This window comes from Neophocaena asiaeorientalis, unplaced genomic scaffold, assembly GCF_003031525.2.
Source record: "Neophocaena asiaeorientalis asiaeorientalis breed wild unplaced genomic scaffold, Neophocaena_asiaeorientalis_V1.1 scaffold62, whole genome shotgun sequence".
NCBI classification, from domain to species: Eukaryota; Metazoa; Chordata; class Mammalia; order Artiodactyla; family Phocoenidae; genus Neophocaena; species Neophocaena asiaeorientalis.
Genome location: NW_020175191.1, coordinates 8,262,311 through 8,285,488, shown reverse-complemented (window position 1 = coordinate 8,285,488; position 23,178 = coordinate 8,262,311). Strand labels below are relative to the sequence as shown.

The following is a 23,178-nucleotide window of genomic DNA, read 5'->3' as shown; positions in this document are numbered from 1 at the left end:
CATCGGCAGGCAGACTCTCAACCACTGCGCCACCAGGGAAGCCCCTCAGTTGTGCTTTGAATGAATACGTTTTGTTAAAAATTTTTGTTTTAGTTCCAACATTAGTTGGAGTCGAATTTTGTGTAGCACAGTGCTTTTGCAGTACGATTGATATGAAAAACTAAATGCTATGTGGATTTTATAGTCAGGTTAAAATGGTCGAGGAGATACCTACTATAAGTATCACATTATGTGTTCATCATCCTATTTCTTTTCTATTCCCATCTACAGAACACCTACCCAGGTTGTGGTTTTAGAACAGCCAAAGCTCACTAATGTTGATTAGTCCTAATCTCCACACTGGGCCCCATATGTGAAACTTGTTTAAATTTTGGTAAATTGGAGAATGTTGGTTGTTACTACACTGAAGCATTTTGAGTGAGTACAGCTCTGTTACAAAGGGGGAATAAGACTATAAAGGGAATTAAACATGTGAGTCCTCCTTTAAATGGTGCTTTTTGTAACCTTTAGTGCTGCGGTACAGAGCTGCTTTTCGGTATTTCACAAAGGAGTGGCATACAAGAATGAATTTTAAAGCTTTTCTCCAAATGTAATTTTTCACTGGACTCTGACATGTCTGAAAATTATGTGATATAACACATACAGAAATGTGAGGGGTTTTTTTCCCGTGAAACTGTTGAATAAAAGTATTATACAGCAATAATATTTGAGTTCTTCATTGATTACTGATTATATTATCAAGACCTATCCACTCAGTTAGCCTCAGGATCTAAAGAATGTAAATTGCCACACAGATACTTTTGAATAAAGAGGAAAGTAATAGGTATATGGGACACATGGTGTCGTCCCTCCATCTGCCACCTTTCCTCTTCTTTTTGTTCCAGGCTATGCCGACGTTAACTAGAGGAATGCAAACTCTGATCTGATTTTTAGCACTTTCTGTAAGCTGCACACTTAGCCATCTTCCTGTGCTGGATTAGCTGAGATCCTAGTCTAATGATTTTCAGCCCTGGCTGACATTAATACTACCTATACAGATTCTATAAAAATACGGATGCCCACTCTACTACCTCCACCCCAATTAAATGAAAATCTCTGCTATGGGATCCAGGTATCTATATTTTTTTAAGCTCCCCAGGTGATTCTAACATATATCCAGAGATATATGTATCCATTATCCTGGAACTTCCCTACTCCTTCTTTTCTCCGTCAGATATGTACTTGAAAGCAGGTTATATACTTCATTCTGACAGCAATCACTTCCCTCAGATGTCTCTGTTCAGGGCCATGATGATAGTATCATTTTTATTTTCCATCCCTTTATTTCATGGGGTTTTTACATAGCTGGTCTCTGGACTTTTCATCAGATAACACAACAAGGCTACCCTGTATTTGCTGCTGTAAAGATTCAACTGAGTTAAATTTCCTCAAGGGAGAGAAGGGAATGATACTGTGGGAGTGACTAGAGGGTGAGAAGAATAGAGGGAGTTGAAGAGAGAAGTGGAGATGTAAAGTAGAAGGACAGGTAATGAAGACATGTGATAGTAGAAATGGACCAAAACAGTTAGCCTCAAAGCTCAACAGCAGGTCAAAAGACTGCCTGCAGACCAGAGGTAGACAGTGGTAGGTGTAACGTGGACTCAGGCACTAACAGAATGGTCTCCTGAACATCATGTACCCTGGTCACTGAAACAATAAAATGGCACCAGAATTCTGTCAAGACCCACACTTGCACTGACATATGCTTCCCAAAGTGCTTCCTTCTGGCCCAGTTGATCTGGGGTCTTTTGTTGTATCCCTTACTCCTCCCCTGTTGTATCCCTTACTCCTCCCCTGCATCGACAATTACCCATGACACAGGTGGTTGGGAGACATTGTGAGTCTCTCCGCTGCCCTATTTGGTCCCTATTCATCCAGCAGCACATATGCAGATCTGGAGTACCACCTCCCTTTCCCTAACCCGTTCCCTGGCTCCAGGGTACTTACAGATGAACTTCTCTGCACTCTTTTACCAGTAAGAATTCTTCAGGCACTCAGTCATATGCTGAAGGAGACTCCTGTCTTGAGAGTATTCTCTTCATTGACTTTCTAGGGAGGAGGGCAAGGTTCTTTGTCAGAAGGCCATATGCTATATGATATTTTAAAACCCAAAGTAGTTTTTCACCAAATTCTCAACTACTCCAAAACTAATTTCCCTTCACTACAACTTCCAAAGCCCTCCTGCTAGTGATAGCTTAGGAGGAGAACATCAGGTGAGAAGTCTAAACACCTGAAAGAGCCACAAAGATTACTGCAGACCTGTATACCTGGATCTTAGGGGTAAAAGTCTTAACTCCAGGCCAACTGATCCTCAAAACTATGACGACAGATCTAACTTAGTTCTTGTTTTCAGGGATCTTTGTCATCGATTACAATAGTCTGGGTCACAGTTACAAGTTACATTTTGGGATTGGGTAGTGGAATGGGTGTTACATTCAACAGGATCTCAGAAAATATTTCTGAGGGTCAGGGGACAGACTGGAGATATTTTGAATGTTTGGGGTCTTTTGTTGTATCCACAAATGGAAACATCTGTGGCAACCTGAAGATGGTGTTTCTTTTTCTCCCCCAATTAGCAGAGCTGGTTCCTGTAGGTTGTCTGGGAGAATGACCTAGAGTTAGGATATCTGAGGAGAGTAAAGGAATTTGACAATCCAGGGATCTACCTGATCAAGAGCCAGTCTGAGCACAGAATGGATTCTGAGAGTGGCATCTTATTTTTAGATGTAACAAAGAACTGTGGCTGCAGCCAGGACTAAATGATCTAATGTTCAGGAGGGAAAGCAGAACTGCCCAAGGTGAACTGAGATCACTAGCCATCTTATTCCCTGTAGCTATTTGCTGATTCTGGGCATGGGCTGAGGACTGAGCTTTGCCCAGGCAGAGGGTATCTGATGGGGGTAAAGTGAAACCAACAAAGCTCTTAGTGGGTATGTGGTGATAGAGGGATGAGTTGAAAACTTGAAGGGCATCAGATGCACAGCTAGTTTTCCCTAAAGGACACTTACTGAAGTCTGGACTGCATGGAAGGCTTAAGAGCTAGCATGAGAGCTTATAAAAAGCAGAGTGAAATGTCCCAAAGTCTCCTGGTTCTGAGGTAGTAAAGACTAACTAGAGAAAAGGGGCTTGATTGAAGCACATGGTCCCAAGACATTGTCAAGTATTGGACTAATGCGGGATGGGACACAAAAGAACTATACTAAAAATTCTTGAAAGGTCAAATGGTTCCCAAATAATTGCATGCCAAGACAAAACTCAAGAATACCTATAGGAGTACAAAAATATCCAGCACTCAACAATGTAAAGAGTCACAATATTTGACATCCAATCAAAAATTACCAAGAGACTTCTATTTCTGGTCAAAATAGAATAACAGGGACTAGATTTATCCTCACATCTAAAACAACCAAAGATCCAGACAAAATATATTAAATAATGGTTTTTAGACATTCAAAAACAAGCAGTGAAGGACAGTAATCCCTGAAATACAGGAAACAAATGAAGTGAGCACTTTAATTGCCCAGGCTGAATACCTTGAGAATTTCCAGCCTGGTAAGTCTGCAAAGACCAACAATGCAGAATGCACGGGGTAGAGTACCAAGGAGGAGAAAGCTGCACAGAGATAGAGCTTAATAGACCAAATGCTAATCTCTTCCAGAAACACCCTCACAGACACACAGAAATAATGTTTTGCCACCTCTCTGAGCATCCTGTTTGGGCAAGTCAAGTTGACACATAAAATAAACCATCACAACATAATAACATGGTTAAATCTCTAAAACATTAGGCTGAGCAAAAGAAGCCAACAGAAAAGAACATATACCATATGATCCAGAAATCAGATCAGTGATTATCTAGGGATGGAGGTATCAATGGTAGGGATAGGAAAGAGGGAGAGATTACAAAAGAGCAGGAGGAAACTCTGGGGGGATGATGGTCATATTCATTATCATGAGTGTGGTGATGTGTCACAGATCAAATGTGCACTTTAAATATGTGTAGTTAATTATACCTCAATAAATCAAAAAATGTTAAGAATTTTAAAATGACGGTGAAATAACTATGTTTTTAGACAAACAAAAACTGAGAAGACTCACCAGCAAAGGCTATTACAAACATACTAAAACTACTTTTTTTTTTTTTTCTTTTTGCGGTACGCGGGCCTCTCACTGCTGTGTGTGGCCTCTCCCGCTGCGGAGCACAGGCTCCGGACGCACAGGTTCAGCGGCCATGGCTCACGGGACTAGCCGCTCCGCGGCATGTGGGATCTTCCCGGACCGGGGCACGAACCCGCGTCCCCTGCATCGGCAGGCGGACTCTCAACCACTGCGCCACCAGTGAAGCTCTAAAACTACTTTTTATGAAAGAATGAAAATAATCCTAGTTGGAATTCTAGCAGTATTGTGAAAGTAATCATTTGTATAAAAATATACTAAATAAAAAATGTTGCATGTTGATATTTCTAAGGTAAACTCTTAAAGAATGGTAAGGTAAGTTAAGAGGAGAAAATGTAATAACATAAAATATTTGTCTAATCAAAAAGAAAGCAAAGAAGGAGGGGAAAGTGGAACATAAAACATATGGTAAATATAGAAACCAAGTAATAAAGTGGTAGACATATACCCAGGTATAATAGTAATTATATTAAATTTCAATGAACTAAAAGATTAAGATTGCCAGACTAGGTAAGAGAAAACACTGCCCTTGAGAACATAAAGAATTTTGTTTAATTTGAAGGCTATTCTGTAAGAAAGTAACTTCATATATGTGCTCAGGAAGAGATAGAGGGGGTATCATAGAGTACATAATTTTCCTGGAAACATTCTCAACCTCTGTAGTAGAAATTGTTTTGTTTTGTTTTCTTGTTTAGAGACCTTTAAAATTGTTATAATAGCCATCCTAATGAGTGTGAAGTGAAACCTCATTGTGGTTTTAATTGGCATTGCCCTGATGATCAGTCATGTTGACATCTTTTCACATGCTTATTGGCCATTTGTGTATCTTCTTTGAAGAAATGTCCATTCAAGTCCTTTGCCCATTTTTAAATTGGGTTCTATGTTTTTTGTTGTTGAGTTTTAAGAGTTCTGTATATTTCCTGGATATTAATCCCATATCAGATATATGATTTGCAAATATTTTCTCCTTTTCTGTGGGCTGCCTTTTTACTCTGATGATAGAAGTCCTTTGATGCACAAAAATTTTTCATTTTGATAAAGTCCAATTTACCTATTTTTTTCTTTTGTTGCCTGTGCCTTTGATGTTATAGCCAAGAAATCATTGCCAAATCCAATGTCATGAAGCTTTCCCCCTGTTTTGTTCTAAGAGTTTTATGGTTTTAGCTCTTACATTTAGGTCTTTGATCAATTTTGAGTTAATTTTTGGATATGGTGTTAAATAAGAGTTCAGCTTTATTCTAGTGCTGGTGGATATCCATTTCCCCCAGCACTCTTTGTTGAAAAGACTGTCCTTTCATCCATTGAATGGTCTTGGCACCCTTGTCAAAAATCATTTGACCATATACGTAAGAGTTTATTTCTGGTCTCTATTCTATTCCATTGGTCTACATGTCTGTCTTTATGCCAATACCACACTTTTTGATTACTGTAACTTTGTAGTACGTTTTGAAATCAGGAAATATGAGTTTTCCAACTTTGTTCTTCATTTTCAAAATTGTTTTGGATATTCAGGATCTCTTGAAATTCCATATGAACTTTAAGGTGGATTTTTCTATTTTTGTGAAAAAAGTTGGGATTTTGATAGGGAATGCATTGGATCTGCAGATCATTTGGGGCAGTATGGACATCTTAGCAATATCAAATCTTCTAATCCATGAACATTGGCCAACTTTCCATTTATTTTTGTCTTTTTAAAATTCTTTCAGCAATGTTTTGTAATTTCATTGTACAAGTCTTTCGTCTCCTTGGTTAATTTCCAAGTATTTAATTCTTTTTGAGGCAAATGGAATTGTTTTATTAATTTCTTTTTTTAGTAGTTCATTGTTAGGGTATAGAAACACAACTGATTTTTGTGTGTTGATTTTGTATCCCGCTATTTCGCTGAATTCATTTATTTTTTCTAACTTTTTTTTGGTGTGGAATCTTTAGCATTTCTTACATATGAGATCATGTCATCTGTGAACAGAGATAATTTACTTCTCCTTTTAAAATTTAGATGGCTTTTAGCTCCTGCATTTTTATACCAAGAATCCTCTGAGGGATTCTTTTCATTCTTCAAAGATTCAGCAAAGACCCTTCCTTAGAAAGACCCTGACTTATACCATCCATTCTTGAGGACATTCGCCTGTGGTGAACTATGATGAGAATAGGATTGTCCTTGAAAATTCTCACTGTTTCACCTTCCCATTAGCAAGACATGTTCTTGTCTTGTACTACATGCCCCTCCTCTATGCTGCTATAATATCCAAAGGTTAGGACAGTTGCCACATTCTGATAAAAGTATCTGTTTTTGAGACTTATTTCCTACCAATTTGAGGTTCTCAAGGAGAACTTGACTGACTCTGTGACTCCAGTGCCTAGCATGGAGTCAGGAAATTAATTACTCAATAAATATTCATGAAACAATGTGTATAAAAACCTTTGTTGGGCTTCCCTGGTGGCGCAGTGGTTGAGAGTCTGCCTGCTGATGCAGGGGACACGGGTTCGTGACCCTGTCCAGGAGGATCCCACATGCCGTGGAGCGGCTAGGCCCGTGAGCCATGGCTGCTGAGCCTGCGCGTCCAGAGCCTGTGCTCCGCAACAGGAGAGGCCACAACAGTGAGAGGCCCGCGTACGGCAAAAAAAAAAAAAACACCTTTGTAAACTGAAAGTACAGAAGAAAATGATTATTACTATATTTCTTTACATGCAGTGATCCTTTTTCCTTAGCCCCTTCTGATCCTATGAAGAAGATCCATTAAGGTAAAATTCATTATACATCTTCAAGCATCTTTCATTCCTGCTAATCCAAAAGTTATTTGGTAGGCATCTACTGTAAGGACAGCCCCAAGGTTGAATTCTGAAGTGTGCAGCAGAGCCTCATGATTACATCCTCCTCCCCCTGGAGGTGATGCTCCCCAGCAGTATAATGAGCCCTGGGTCCATTCTGTGGACCTCCTTGGCCAGGTGCACAATTCACTGTGGGGTAAGCTATTCTCTCAGACCACACCACTCAGCTTGGGCTGCCCCTTAAGGAGTTGGATATTGTTGTAGGCATTTCTTATTTTCCCCTCAAGCTTTCCTAACCTAGCCTGAATACTGTCCTTATTTTCATCCCCTTTGGCTACCAAAAGACTACCATCAGCTCATCCTTCAACATGCTTTTATAATTCTCTAAACATGTAGACACTCTTCCAGCTAGTTCCTCAGTTATATGTTCTCAGGGCATAGGCTAAGCATAATGTTTTTTCAGCAAATACATACACCAAGGACTACGGCCTGGTCTTGGTTGCAGTTCCTAATGACCGTTTAACACACACTGAGTTCATCACAGCTCAAAGAGAACACTGGAGCAGGAATAAACTGTCAAGCACACAAGATAAGACCAAGGCCTGACTGACTCAGCTGGCAAAAATACAATGAGCCACTTTTAGATGCAGCTTATTACTTATATAGACAGTGAAAAAAGAGTAGTCAAACGTACAAGCTCCCTGGGCCGTTGTCTTACATATCAAAAAGTACAACACCAAAACAAAAGGGGCTGATGACTGCAATGTGAGTTGTAGGACACCCACTGCTGAGGAGCCAATTCTAGACTGGAACGAATTGGTTTTGTAGTCTCAGCTGTACCTTGAGAAAAGCAGGCAGAAAGCATCATATCTCATCAAAACCTGGTAGGTGTTGATAATCTATCTCATGAGAGATTAGCAGGGGAACAGGGAGACTAGTGGGATCTTCAAGGCAACTTCTCACAAGCCTCCCATCCTCTTGCATTCCAGAGGATAAAAACGCATTCTGCCAAAACTCAGATTAGCTGCAATTTAAGCCTGTGTGAACTATGTGAATACAAAGGTTTCCAGGGCAGCATGGCGGGGCCGTTCCTCTATAAGGAACTTGCAAAACTGGAAAAATGAAGGACAATAACCTAATTTTATAGATGAAGAAACTGAGACTTACAAAGATTAAGAAACTTGCTAGAGCTCCCACAGCTTGTTGGTGGCAGAGGTACCTTTATAAATCTGGGAACCTCAAGACTTCCAGGTTAGTGCTCTTTGCACTGTGCCATACAGCTTCATATTAGAATGTCAGAGTGGAATAAACAGTGATTTTCTCACTTTTAAGATGAAAAAATCAGAAGATTCCTGCCCAGGAAAAATATATTCTCATGGATTCCATGGGTCTATTTTTTATGCTCAGTCAGCTTTCCATCCCTAGTTGATGAAACTAGATGAAGGAACACGTAAATAATAATTAACACTCATTACAATTACAATATATTTAGTAATTATCTATATAATGTTTGGCTGTTAGAAGACAATCTTTGTGTGTGTAGGACCTGTCTTGTTCCCCCCATGTCCTTACAAGTCCCTGCCACATAGAATAGTCAATAAATACTTGTTGAATGAATGAATAAAAGTCATTATGAACTTTTATTTTATTAACAGCTAATTTTTACCAATATTGCTTAGTTCCAAGTGTATTCCTCACAAAATCCTTTACTGGGGCTGGATTGAAGAAATAAAACCATGGATTTGGAAAAGATATTATTGGATTTGAATACCAGATCTACCACTAACTAAATATGCAATAGTAGACAATTTATTTAATCTCTTTGAGCCTCATTATCCCATTTTACAAAATAGAGAATATAACATTATGTATAGATCTTTTGGATGATTTTAAATATGTGTGTGTGTTTGTGTATGTATGGGTGTGTGTGTGTGTGTGTGTGTGTGTGTGTGGCTAGACAGACAGACAAACAGACAAACTACTAAGTTCAGTGTCTGAGAAGTCACTCAGTTAATATGAATTCCTTTTTCTCCAATCCTTGGTGCATGGGCTGCAGACCTAGGGATCATTTACACCAAAATCACATGAGGAACTTGTTAATACTCTCTGGGCATAGGGATAGGGCACAGGACGCTTCTTTCTTCCACAAATTTCCTAGGTCATTCTTATACCACCACTGAAGAAGCAAAGTAAATACGTAGTTCAAAATCTGAAGAATTATCTCCTGGATGACCAGTGATTAGCTCAGCCCCTAAATTAGGTTTCTCAGGATTCTACAGTCTCAGAGCAGGAAGCTTAGTGACTGGTGTGACATCAAGGAAAAATGCTTTGAAACATGGGAATGGGGAACAGAATAACTAGGACAGAGTTTCTCAATAAGAAGGAAGAAATGACAGGTGTTGAAACAACATCAGGGTGAAGGAGGGAGAGAAAGAGGCACATGTATTGTTTGAGAAAAGATATTTGAAAAAAGCCCACTATTTTTAAGACATAGACTATAAAAAACAAAGCTCAATGATAACTCCTTGAAGGTAAGGCTGTGCATTAGGGAGATTCTATATTTTGTATTATCAGTTATCCTCAAGACTGTGGGAAAAATTAAACAAATTGGTGTTTTAAGTCAGTAATTGTGAGAAATAAAGAAAATAATCCATCATAATATATGGTTCAATTGTAGTTTTAATGTGGGAACAAAGCTGCATTTTACTTGTCCAAAATATCACACACCTAAATTTTTTTAGAACTTAAGCCAGGCAAGCTATTTTGCGATGATTCAGGATAAAAGGACTGGCATTAAGAATGATGACATGGGAGATTGGTTCAATAGGGCAGAGTAGAAGGATGTGTGCTCACTCCCTCCTGCGAGAGCACACAGGAATCACAACTAACTCCTGAACAATCATCGACAGGAAGACACTGGGACTCACCAAAATAGATACCCACATTGAAAGACAAAGGAGAAGCCACAATGAGACAGTACGAGGGGCAAAATCACAATAAAATCATATTCCATAACTGCTGGGTGGGTGACTCACAAACCGGAGAACACTTATATCACAGAAGTCCACCCACTGGAGTGAAGGTTCTGAGCCCCACATCAGGCTTTCCAGCCTGGGGGTCCGTCAACAGGAGGAGGAATTCCTAGAGAATCAGACTTTGAAGGCTAGTGGGATTTGATTGCAGGACTTTGACAGGACTGGGGGAAACAGAGACTCCACCCTTGGAAGGAACACACAAAGTAGTGTGTGCATCGGGACCCAGCGGAAGGAGCAATGACCTCATAGGAGACTGAACCAAACCTACTTGCTAGTGTTGGAGGGTCTCCTGCAGAGGCAGGGGTTGGCTGTGTCTCACCATGAGGACATGGACACTGGCATCAAAAGTTCTGGGAAGTACTCCTTGGCGTGAGCCCTCCCAGAGTCTGCCATTAGGCCCACCAAAGAGCCGGGTAGCCTCCAGTATTGGGTTGCCTCAGGCCAAACAACCAACAGGGAGGGAACACAGCCCCATCCATCAGCAGACAAGCAGATTAAAGTTTTACTGAGCTCTCCCCACCAGAGCAACACCCAGCTCTATCAACCACCAGTCCCTCCCATTAGGAAACTTGTACAAGCCTCTTAGATAGCCTCATCCACGAGAGGGCAGACCGCAGAAGCAAGAAGAACTACAGTCCTGCAGCCTGTGGAACAAAAACCACATTCACAGAAAGATAAACAAGATGAAAAGGCAGAGGGCTATGTACCAGATGAAGGAACAAGATAAAACCCCAGAAAAACAATTAAATGAATTGGAGATAGGCAACCTTCCAGAAGAAGAATTGGGAATAATGAAGATGATCCAGGACCTTGGGAAAAAACTGGAGGCAAAGATCAAGAATATGCAAGAAATGTTTAACAAGCACCTAGAAGAATTAAAGAACAAATAAAGATGAACAATACAATAACTGAAATGAAAAATACACTGGAAGGAATCAATAGCAGAAAAACTGAGGCAGAAGAATGGGTAAGTGACCAGGAAGACAGAACGGTGGAATTCACTGCCACGGAACAGAATAAAGAAAAAAGAATGAAAAGAAATGAGGACAGCCTAAGAGACCTCTGGGACAACATTAAATGCAACAACATTCACATTATAGGAGTCCCAGAAGGAGAAGAGAGAGAGAAAGGACCTGAGAAAATATTTGAAGAGATTACAGTCAAAAATTTCCCTAACATGGGAAGGGAAATAGCCCCCCAAGTCCAGGAAGGACAGAGAGTCCCCAGCAGGATAAACCCAAGGAGAAACACACCAAGACACATAGTAATCAAATTGACAAAAATTAAAGACAAAGAAAAATTATTGAAAGCAACAAGGGAAAAAAGACAAATAACATACAAGGGAAATCCCATAAGGTTAACAGCTGATTTCTCAGCAGAAACTCTACAAGCCAGAAGGGAGTGGCATGATATATTTAAAGTGATGAAAGGGAAGAACATACAACCAAGATTACTCTACCTGGCAAGGATCACATTCAAATTTGATGGAGAAATCAAAAGCTTTACAGACAAGCAAAAGCTAAGAGAATTCAGCACCACCAAACCAGCTCTACAACAAATGCTAAAGGAGCTTCTCTAAGTGGGAACCACAAGAGAAGAAAAGGACCTATAAAAATAAGCCCATAACAATTAAGAACATGGTAATAGGAACATACATATCGATAATTACCTTAAACGTGAATGGATTAAATGCTCCAACCAAAAGACACAGGCTTGCTGAATGGATACAAAAACAAGACCCATATATATGCTGTCTACAAGAGACCCACTTCAGACCTAGGGACACATACAGACTGAAAGTGAGGGGATGGAAATGATATTCCATGCAAAGGGAAATCAAAAGAAAGCTGGAGTAGCAATACTTATATCAGATAAAATAGACTTCAAAATAAAGAATGTTACCAGAGACAAGGAAGAACACTACAAAATGATCACGGGATCAATCCAAGAAGAAGATATAACAATTGTAAATATATATGCACCCAACATAGGAGCACCTCAATACATATGGCAACTGCTAACAGCTATAAAAGAGGAAATCGACAGTAACACCATAATAGTGGGGGACTTTAACACCTCACTTACACCAATGGACAGATCATACAAACAGAAAATTAATAAGAAAACACAAGCTTTAAATGACACAATAGACCAGCTAGATTTAATTGATATTTATAGGACATTCCATCCAAAAACAGCAGATTGCACTTTCTTCTCAAGTGCGCATGGAACATTCTCCAGGATAGATCACATCTTGGGTCACAGATCAAACCTCAGTAAATTTAAGAAAGTTGAAATCATATTAAGCATCTTTTCTGACCACAGCGCTATGAGATTAGAAATCAATTACAGGGGGAAAAAATGTAAAAAAGTAAACAAATGGAGGTTAAACTATACGTTACTAAATAACAAAGAGATCACTGGAAAAATTGAAGAGGAAATCAAAAAATACCTAGAGACAAATTACAACGAAAACACAACAATCCAAAACCTATGGGATGCAGCAAAAGCAGTTCTAAGAGGGAAATTTATAGCAATACAAGCCTACTTCAAGAAACAAGAAAAGTCTCAAATAAACAACCTAAACTTACACCTAAAGGAACTAGAGAAAGAAGAACAAATTGACAAGATTCGACACCCATTTATGATAAAAACTCTCCAGAAAGTGGGCATAGAGGGAAACTACCTCAACATAATAAAGGCCATATATTACAAACCCACAGCAAACATCATTCTCAATGGTGAAAAACTGAAAGCATTTCCTCTAAGAGCAGGAACAAGACAAGGATGTCCACTCTCACCACTATTAATCAACATAGTTTTGAAAGTCCTAGCCATGGCAATTAGAGAAGAAAAAGAAATAAAAGCAGTCAGTTAGAATGGGCAGCATCAGAATATCTACAAACAACAAATGCTGGAGAGGGTGTGGAGAAAAGGGAACCCTCTTGCACTGTTGGTGGGAATGTAAATTGATACACCCACTATGGAGAACAGTATGGAGGTTCCTTAAAAAAATAAAAATAGAATTACCATATGACCCAGCAATCCCACTACTGGGCATATACCCAGAGAAAACCATAACTCAAAAAGACACATGAACCCCAATGTTCATTGCAGCACTATTTACAATAGCCAGGTCGTGGAAGCAACCTAAATGCCCATCGACAGACGAATGGATAAAGAAGATGTGGTACATATATACAATGGAATATTTTTCAGCCATAAAAATGAACGCAATTGGGTCATTTGTAGAGACGTGGATGGATCTAGAGACTGTCATACAGAGTGAAGTAAGTCAGAAAGAGAATAAAAATATTGTATATTAATGCATATATGTGGAAGCTAGAAAAATGGTACAGATGAACCGGTTTGCAGGGCAGAAAGAGAAACACGGATGTAGAGAACAAACCTATGGACACCAACGGGGGAAAGTGGCAGGGGGGTAGTGGTGGTGTGGTGTGATGAATTGGGAGATTGTGATTGACATGTATACACTAATATGTATAAAATGGATAACTAATAAGAACCTACTGTATAAAAAAATAAAATTCAAAAAAAAAATTCTCCAGGGAAAGTGCACAGCTGCCTTTAGATCCTGGAAAGATGACAAAGGTCTTATCTTTTAGAAGATTTGAGCTTTAGGAAGAAGATGTGAGATAAAATGAAAAAAAGGAAAGAACAAATTTCCTGAAATAGTGGTCAAATGGTAAAAGTTTAAGAGTTAATTAGTGAATATGCTTCTATGGTTGGAGATGGTAGTTGGATAATATGTGAATAGGTAATGATTGCAGCCCTAGGCTATGGTCAGTATGCCTTGGCATTGTTTTGCCTTCAGGAGTTGAAGTTTCCTGGCAGTCACAGAGTCAAGTGAAATCTGACACCATGGAAAGATATAATGATGTTATATAGGTATGTGACCCAATTTTACAAAAGATCCAGCTGATACTTTTATAAGAAAACATAAAATTGAAATTCAAACACCCTGGGGAAATGTGAAAGCAGTTCAGAATTAACATGAATGAGTATTTAGAAGAATCTGGGTTGGGGACAAAGAAGCATAGCGTAAACTTGTAGAACTATACATCAATGAACACAATTATGCAAAGAAGCCTTTAGTTTAGAGGAGCTTATGGTGACAAATCCACACAACACACCCTGTCAGATCTAGGGATGCTGTCAGCAGGAAGCTGAAATTAAATATAACCAAGGTAGACTTGAAAATCTTGACTTTTCAGCAAAATATGTTGACAGGCATTGAAACTGTTCAACAGAAATATAAGAGCTTTATTTGGGCTTAAGTATATGCAAGTCATATTGCTTCTGATCCAAAAGCAAAAACAAGAATGGTAAAGAAGAACATGAAATATGTTCATTGGGAAGATAGTCAAATAACACGTTGAAAATAAGAAGGAAACCAAATATTCTCTTTCACCAGTTGAAGACATGTCAGAAATATCGTGAATCACTGTCTAAGTTTAAGTCAAGCTCTTGCATGTTAGACTTCACAACTGCTCAGTTGAATTTATTGGCTTGTAACTTACTAAATGCATAAAGCTATTTATAGTAAATCTGTACAAATAAGGCAGTTGTATGTGGGTGGAGAGGGGGGAGGGGGAGGGAGAGGGAGAGGGAGAGAGAGAGAGATTGAACACCATTTTACCTGCATACCCCCAATCATGAATGCTGTCAAACTCCCTATGTTAGCAAGGAAGACATAACTTAATGGCTTAATTGATGCAAGTCTCAGGGTAATCAATGATTAAATTCTAATTAATTCATTTTGTGTATATTTCTATAGGCAACTGCACTTTTAGCCATACTGAGATTTTTGGTTATAATATAGAATTATCCAGAGCCATTCAGTCTTTTCATACAGAGTGATTTTTGCTTTTCCCTTATGCAATGTCCCTCCTACAAACTACAGATTAGAAAGAAATTGAGGCTTCTGAAAGAAACATCAAAAGAGCCTCAGTAAAAGACTGTATCTAGTCTTAACTGTTAATAGTACAGGAAATAGACTCATGGGTACAGCTTCCAGTGTAAGCTAACATCATCACCTCAGACAGACATTTGTCAGACTGTGCAAGTAACTCCAACTTGTACAAGGATTCCTGCAAGGATTTCCAGGACTCTTTGACCCAGAAGCAGATGACTTTGTAAGGAAGTAGATTATTTACCCAAGATCAACAAAACATGAATTAATTACTGGGTCTAAATGTACCAAAAGAACTAATCAAATTGTGGTTAATATTCTCTTTAGTGTGCATATGAGAAAACTCTTTTTCTTTTTAATATACCTTGATTCCTCAATTTAACAGGGTCTATTTGTACAAACTGAAATGAAACATTGTTTAAAAGGTATTTCATGATACCTGAGTCTTTGGAATACTGAAAAGACATCCTGGGGAAGTCTTACTATAGACTGTAAGCCAATTAAACATCAAGAAAATCTAAGAATAATGACTCTATAGAAAATAATATGGTAAATTCCCTGGTGGTCCAGTGGTTGGGACTCCATGCTTCCACTGCAGGGGGACACAGGTTCGATCCCTGGTCTGGGAACTAGGATCCCACATGCCACGTGGCACGGCCAAGAAAAAAAAAAACATATGTGTTGATTGGCTTACAAAACTATTCAGCATAATGTAACAATAGTTAAACATAATGGAAAATGCTTTTATTAAATTCCTTTATTTTTCATGATCTTGTAGTTACTTACAAATATTCAGTAAGAATCCTTATTCTTCCTACCAGAACATAATAATATATTATATTGTAATTACGTTGTAATATATGACCATGCAACAGATCTTGTTAAATTTGGTGTGCAAACTCACTTTAAGGCATAAGAGCCATACTTCACTTATAGAAATGATGCCTACAAAGTCCTTTCAGAAAAATGGTCTCTTACCTGGTATACGGCTTATGGAATCCCAGGCTTACAGATACTAAAAGATGTCCCTTTCTATAGGCCACAACATTGACAAGTATGGGGATCTTAGGGAAAGAGGACCCATACAGTTTTAGGTGCAACAGATAAATCCTGGTAGAGGTAGTCTGGATAATTATTAGTTCTTGATCTCAGTAAAACTGGTAAGAGAATAAAATACTTCTTGCATTCCCTCCAAAATAAATTACAACCCCAGAGGCTTTACAAGGCTTCCAGAAAGAAGTTAACTCATAGCCTTAGTATCTAATTATATTAACTATATGTTAACAAGGATGTTTATGGGCATTAATCAACATTTCTTTTTACATCTATGCAAATAAAACTTGTCAAATAAAATAAAAATTCAAAATAATTGTATAGAACCAGAAAATTGCCAAGCACTTAGGTGAATGGAACCATGCCTTACAGGTAGAAATTTGACTACAGAGAGGAACTAGGGTAGTAAAACTGACATTTTGCCCTTTCACCATTATGAATAAACATTTACACCATCTGCAGTCAAGAAAATAAACACATCTAAAACCTGAGATAAACAGAAAACCTGTGGTCACCCAGTTTAGCTTTGGTCCCCCCTGCAAAAATGAAAACTTAATCATTTCTTGTAAACATGGACTCTAACAAACAACCTTATTTTTCCTTCCACACTTATTAACTGCTATTCTTCTATAAAATACAGCTTTCCCTCCTCCATCTTTTCTTTAAGAATAGCACATGGATTATACTATGTGTATACTACATATATATTATATGGATTCCTCTCTCATTCAGTATGTAATAATATAATCATTATTCTTTTTGATGCTCCATTGGTCTCCAGTTTAAACAGGGGAACTTTTCAGGCTGGCTTCTGTGATCTTTTGACATGTCTCTACTAGTCTTTGGACACAACAAAATGTTGCAGGCTCACTTATACTTTTCTCCCCCAACACAAAATCAGGCATTTCTACAAGGGATCCCAGACAAATGGTATTTAGAAACTGACCACTAGATGAGCTCATTGCTGTGAGGTATCACTGCTTCTAGACCTTATCAGTGGGTATCATTTTGTAATAGGGAAGAACAAATTTGACTCCAGATTGGATCTGGTTCTTTTACTTTAAACTTTGTATTCTATTGCTTTTGCTACAAGTTAATAACTAAAATAATGTTGCCTATAGCCTGAAATATAAAGACAGCCCATTCTCAAGGCTCTGAACTTTAAAAGGCATAATGTCTTGTTGGAGGTTTATAGGAACACTGTGATCAGACCTACTCAGACAGCTGCAAGAACAAATGATTCTGGCACCAAGAAATTTTCAATAACCCATCACTTTCCCTCCCCTTTCAGTATAAAAGAAGCCTGAATTCTAACTCCATAGGACGGTTCTTTGGGACATTAGTCTGCCATCTTCTCTGTCTGCTGGCTTTCTGAATCAAGTCACTTTTTCTTGTCCTAACAACTCATCTCTCAATTTACTGGCCTGTTGTGCAGCACACGGTAGGAGAGCTTGGACTCGGTACCAATTAGTTGATATGGCTATCTCCAATTCCAATCCAACACTATAAGGTTCTTCCTCAGCTCCTCCCATTTCACAATTTTGTCCTCCATCTCCCAAGTTGATAACCTTGATTCCTGACAATATCAACATTTTTACTTATTTGCTCTATCCTACTATACACACAAGACAGCTTCAGAATTATTATACCAATTCTACGACCAACCTTAAACCTATTAAGTAAAGTTCAAGATGTCCTTAGGATATATCCCACTATGGGTGTACAGACAAGCACTGCTTTCAAAATTTACTTGAATTAATTATATTCTATGTGGTTATACTATCATTTGATATATAATTAAATTCTTTTGTTTTGCTTTTATTTTTAAATTTTAAGATTAGCTTTTTCATCCTCTTTTGGAATATGTAAAACAGTGACATCGTTTAAAAAATGAAAACTGTAAGATACACTTAGAAAAAATCCCCTCTCATCTCCATATCTTAGACTCCATTCCTGTGCAACCCTAGATAAAAACATTTTCATTAGTTTCTGGCCTATCCTTCCTGCAAGATAAGCATATCTATTTCCCCTTTTCCTTACATAAAAGATAGCATTCTGTTGAGATAGGCAGGGACCTAGGACCCTTTACTGGAGGGCTTGCACCTGGACAAACATCTCCTAGAGCAACAGAATACAAAGAAGCTATAATTGACTAAAAATAACTGCACACCTTCACTGTTGGGACAATTATGAACAATACGCTACAAAAAGGCCACAAACCAACTGCCATTTCTGAGGTGCCTGGAGCAAAAGCAGGGTACTGCACCTGATCCCTGCACACAACACCACCAAGGGGGTGGGCAGACCACCTAAACTAGGTCCCCTGACCAATCCATGGACTGCCCCTGTTGTTACTCCTTTTAACGACCCAAGCAGCTTCTCTCTGGGAGCAAGCAAGGGCACCTGTTTCTAGGTTTCACTCCCTTGTGCTGCAGCACAAGCCCCAGTAAAGCCTTGCCTGAAATTCTCATCTGGCCTCATCAATTTCTATTGACTGAAAAGTCCAAAGACCGGGATTGGTAACACTGTGTACCTGCTCTTTTGTACCTTGCCTTTTGTTTTCCACATAAAAACACATTCTGGAAATAAATCCATATTGATTCATAAAGATATTCCTCACATTTATGGCTGCAAAGTACTCTAGGTATGTTATGTATTAACTGGTCATTCTTAAATATGGGAAATGGGGTCCAATCATTATGAAATCATTAACCTTTGTGATCACACTCATTTCACAAGCACAGACAGCGTTAGGAGGGGGAGCGTGGTTTTGAGAGCCATCTGATTTAGAGGAGAGTATGAGGGCAGGGATAGATCCCAGAAGAACCCAGCTGTAGGCGAATGCTGCTCAGCCCAGCAGCCAAACCTCCTTCCTCTGCCCCAGTTGGTCCTAGTGCAGCTCCAGCTTTATCCCCAGGGATCTTCTCAGAATTCTGGCACCCTCTCCGAGTTCTCTCCCCAAAGAGGCTCTCCTTCCCCCTCCCCAATTAAATTGCCTCTGCGCTGGCATCTGAAGCATCTTTCTTTCATTTTTTCTTTTCCTTTCTTTCTTAGACCCAAGCTACACCTGTATATATTCTTTGTAAGTTACATGATAAAAGAATGTACCAGGAAAAATTTCAATTCTTCTCCTCCACACTAACTTCCCTAAGAGTAACCGCTGTTAACAGGACATAAACCACAGCTCTGGCTCATTTATAATTCCCCACTGAATCTGACTAATATACTTCAGTCTAAGGGGCAAGACCTTTTCTCTTCTTCTCTCCCTTTCCACACAATGAGTGTAAGATCCCACTCTCTACTCAAGAGTTATGAGTGTCCAGACGCTCAGATGTTGGGTTGTGCACAGATGGTGGTGGGAGACCTACAGCAGAGTCTCTGGGCCACTGGAAATTTTAAAATGAGAAGGCTGGCTGCGGAAGGTGGGACATTCTATGACCCATTCATCTTTCTTCTGCCTGAATCCTAAAATATTAGAAAGTTGCTTTTTCAAGCCCTTTTTTGGCTTGTAGCCAAAAGGGAGGAGCATGCTTTTTTCCCCTCCATGAATGTATTTTAGTCGGTAGTTTGTCGGACTTTTAATTTCAAGGTCCTGAGTATCGCCCAGCGTTCTTTGAATTTTCCGGTATCTACTGCACCCCATCATTGTGCGCGGTACTGGATGTAGCCACGAGGGGGCGATATGAGCCACTGATTATTCCCAATTGAAGGTCTAAAGGAGAAGAGTGCTGACGGTTCACTTTCGTGGCATTTGACCAATCTCCCAGGAGCTGCGCCGAACCCAAAGTTCTTCATCTTGGAGTCACCCCGGCTCCAGGGTAGTCCCGGGCGGGCAAAAGGCCCGCGCTGCCCAGGCCTCGAGCACTGGCTATAGACGCTCAGCCACTCCCTCGAGCAAAGTCCCCTAAAGGGTCCTGACCCGAGAAGCAGTCGGGCTTCTCTCGTTGATGGAAAATGTTCCTCACCTTCCTGTCACACTGTGGCCGCTCTTCCCCATGTTCTTATAGCCTAAGCTGTGTACTGGGGCGGGCGCAGGGAAAGTGAGGACGAATGATAGCAAAGCAGATGCAGGAAGCGGGAAAGATGAGGAGGAAGACAGCAAGAGAGGGCTCTCGAGAGTAGAATCGGAGGCGGAGGAGGAGGCAATCCCACGAAGTCCCAAGGGCTGTCCTGAGGGTCTTCAGACCTCCCAGGGCAGCGGGAAGAGGACACTTGGAAAGAAGAGGAAAGGAACTTTTTTTTTTCCTCGCGGGAATTTTACCTCAGGGCAGAAAACTCTAGAAATGGCGGCAGAGCAGGGGGATTTAGGGGAGCCCTAAAAGTTATTCCCTGTCGTTCACTCCGAATGGATTTCATCTCATTCTATGACCAGCAAACCTGAAGAGACGGCCGAGGGCAGGCGAGTCAGGCGCCTCCTGGCGTCGCGGAGGAAGTGGGCTCGGGGCGCAGTGACGAGAGCGCCCGGCGGGAGGCCGCTCCTGGGCCCGCGGGGCTGTGCGCGGCCTGGCTCAGTGGAGGGAGCAGCGGAGCGGCCGTTAGAGGGTTCCGTGGTGTAATGGTGAGCACTCTGGACTCTGAATCCAGCGATCCGAGTTCAAATCTCGGTGGGACCTTTCTGTTCAGTTAGAAGAAGGATTTTTTACTCCTCAGAGGGGACGTGCTTTCCCGCTCCCGCGTCCCGGAGAGGCGCGGTCCGCGCGGTCCACGCGGACGTGGAGGGCAGGTGAGGGGACGAGCCCGCGGCGTCCCCGCTGGACCCTGGCGACTCTGCCCGTCGTTGGCCACCGGAGGCCCCGGCCCCGCCGCCCAGGGGCGCAGCGACCGAGCCGGTGGCACCCCCTCGTCGGGTCACCCTGGGTCTCGGGGGCAAAAGGCAGAGGCTGCGCCCACTGAGTCCTGCCCCGCGAGGGGGCTTCGCACCGCACGTCTTGTAACTGCGCGCTTGTCTCTGTAATTGGTCGTGGTGCGGGGCTGTGACGTCGCTGAGCAGCCAGGGTGACAGCGTCTTAGCTTTCGGGTCGAGGGTTCCAGACCTGGATGGCCAGTACTGTATTGTATTCAGGTGCCCTATTTATTATTCCGAATATTAATGGATCCTATCCCAGTTTATACCCATTTTATTCAGAACTGCTCGCTCCTAAGTCTCCATTGGACACGAAAAGGCACTCTTAGGCTAAGAGCTGAACCTGGACTCTAGGAAATCTCATCCTTTCATCCCAAGCTCAGCCAGAAAGGGGAGCCCGGGCTGCGGATTCCGGCGTCTGAGGAGAGCAGGGATCCCTGACCCACCTCCCTCCAGGCCTTTGAGACACGCGCAGATCTTATAGTCAAGGCTAGACTGTAGTGAATATGCCGTGTTTGGTTTGATTTGAGTTGGGAACCACATTCATTTTTTTTAATCATTATAAAATTAATTTTTTAAATGTCGCCTCTAGACATCGAAAACACAATGTAACAAATGAACCCAGCCAAATGCCCCCAGTTAGCGGAGAAGTTTGTTCTTGGAGCCGCAGGCGCTCTCCTCAGAGTGGGCGGCACCGGGAGCGTCAGCGAGGGCGCAGCTGGAGGGAATGCTGACTCCAGGCCGTGGGGGTCTCGGGCGGAGTCTTGGGCGTCCTCAGAACGTGGAGTCCTCCGATGGGGTGTGCGCCTCGCCACCTCTCCCGCCTGCTCTGTGGCCAGTAGGGGGCAAGGCACCAAGTCCAAAAGGTAGAACCATACGGTGTTGCCGGGGGTGATCAGGCACGGGCTGGATTTCTGTTAGGATTCGAGTTCAGACCCAAGCAGGCAGGCTCCCATCACCGCACCAATCACACCACGACCACTGTGCTCCACCAGGGACCTAAGGAGCTGTGGTCGGATCCACGTTAGCCCAGCCGTCTTTCTCCTTTGCAGCTTTCCTGCTTCACGGCTCTCAGACCCGACACCTGCACCCGCAGGCTGAGGCCGCAGCACCGCCTTGGGTGGGGAGTTGAGAGCCGGACGGGGTGGTGCCCTCCTGGCCTTTCTAGGACTTTTATCTGGTTCTAAATCAGCTGCTAGAAGAAAGGTTTTGAAGAACAGCTGATCTGAAAAATCTAGGTTCCTCGAGGACTAAAACCTTACAGGTGGCATAAGAATTCTTGGTCTACCCACCACGCCGGGCCCCGGCGGCGGAATGCATCCTCCGCGAGGCATTTATTGAGCGACTGCTGAATGCCAGGCCCTGCTCCGGGCGAGGGGCTGCCTGGTGAACAAACTCCCGGTTGTGCCTCGTGGAGCCCTTCTCTGGAGGCGCCCAGAGCGGGCAGAACGGTGGGGGCACAGCCGATTGCTGTCCTTCCCCCGTACGACCACCCGGGCCTGGAGGGGAACTTGCGGTGAGCGCGACGGGTGAGGCCGATCACGAGTGGGAGATGGAGGACTTGAGCCCGAGAGAGGCGGCAGTCGTCTCGTGTAGAGGGGCCGCTTTCGAGGCAGCCAGGAGCAGGCGAGGATGGTCGTGGGCCCGGCGTGGCTTCGTCGGAGACCCCAGCTCACTCGGGCTCGGTGTCCACGGCCGGACGTGCCCGACGACGAGACTCAGTGTCTATGGCGCCAGCGAGGTTGGACAAGATACATTTGAATCTCTTTTCCGCTGGCGTTGGAAGGGACGAGGAATACATTCTGATTCCAGGATATTACAAGAAAACCTCGCAGCCGCTCGTCTCTGTGGCGCAATCGGTTAGCGCGTTCGGCTGTTAACCGAAAGGTTGGTGGTTCGAGCCCACCCAGGGACGAAGATTGGTCTTAGAATGCGATGAGCGAGGTCTCAGCTGTCGCTTTTATGCGTCTGCCCTTTCAGTTCCTCCCCAGAGACCCTTTCCCGAAATCTCCAGTCAGCTGATCTCCGCCTGCTCCCGGTTTTTACCTGGTACCCCCTGGTCTCTTTGCACCACCTGAGGGCTGCCCTCACTAAGTCATCTGCCTTGTACGTTCCAGGACAACTGCCAGAGGATGAAGGCACACGCACACGGGTGGCGGCCATCCCTTACTCAAGCTGCGACGTCATAAATCAAGCTCCATGGCACCACCCGCGCGGAGTATTCACCGCCCCATCTCAGGACGCCTCCGCCCTTTCGTTTGGGACTGTCGCTTTCTACGCCAAGTGTTCTGCAAAGTCAAGACAATTCCTATTCAAAATTTTTTCTTCTGT

General features: G+C 42.0%; 2 non-coding genes and 1 pseudogene across 2 annotated transcripts; all 3 read left to right on the top strand.

Moving 5' to 3' along the window:
* Nucleotides 1-1,528: 1,528 nt before the first annotated feature.
* On the top strand, nt 1,529-14,418 carry LOC112413006 (ER membrane protein complex subunit 2 pseudogene; annotated as a pseudogene).
* A 6,127-nt stretch (nt 14,419-20,545) lies between these two features.
* Nucleotides 20,546-20,617, top strand: TRNAQ-CUG (transfer RNA glutamine (anticodon CUG)). The gene has a single exon. It is a non-coding gene; the product is annotated as a tRNA-Gln (tRNA).
* A 2,071-nt stretch (nt 20,618-22,688) lies between these two features.
* TRNAN-GUU (transfer RNA asparagine (anticodon GUU)) lies at nt 22,689-22,762 on the top strand. Its single transcript has one exon. It is a non-coding gene; the product is annotated as a tRNA-Asn (tRNA).
* The last annotated feature ends 416 nt before the right edge of the window (nt 22,763-23,178 follow it).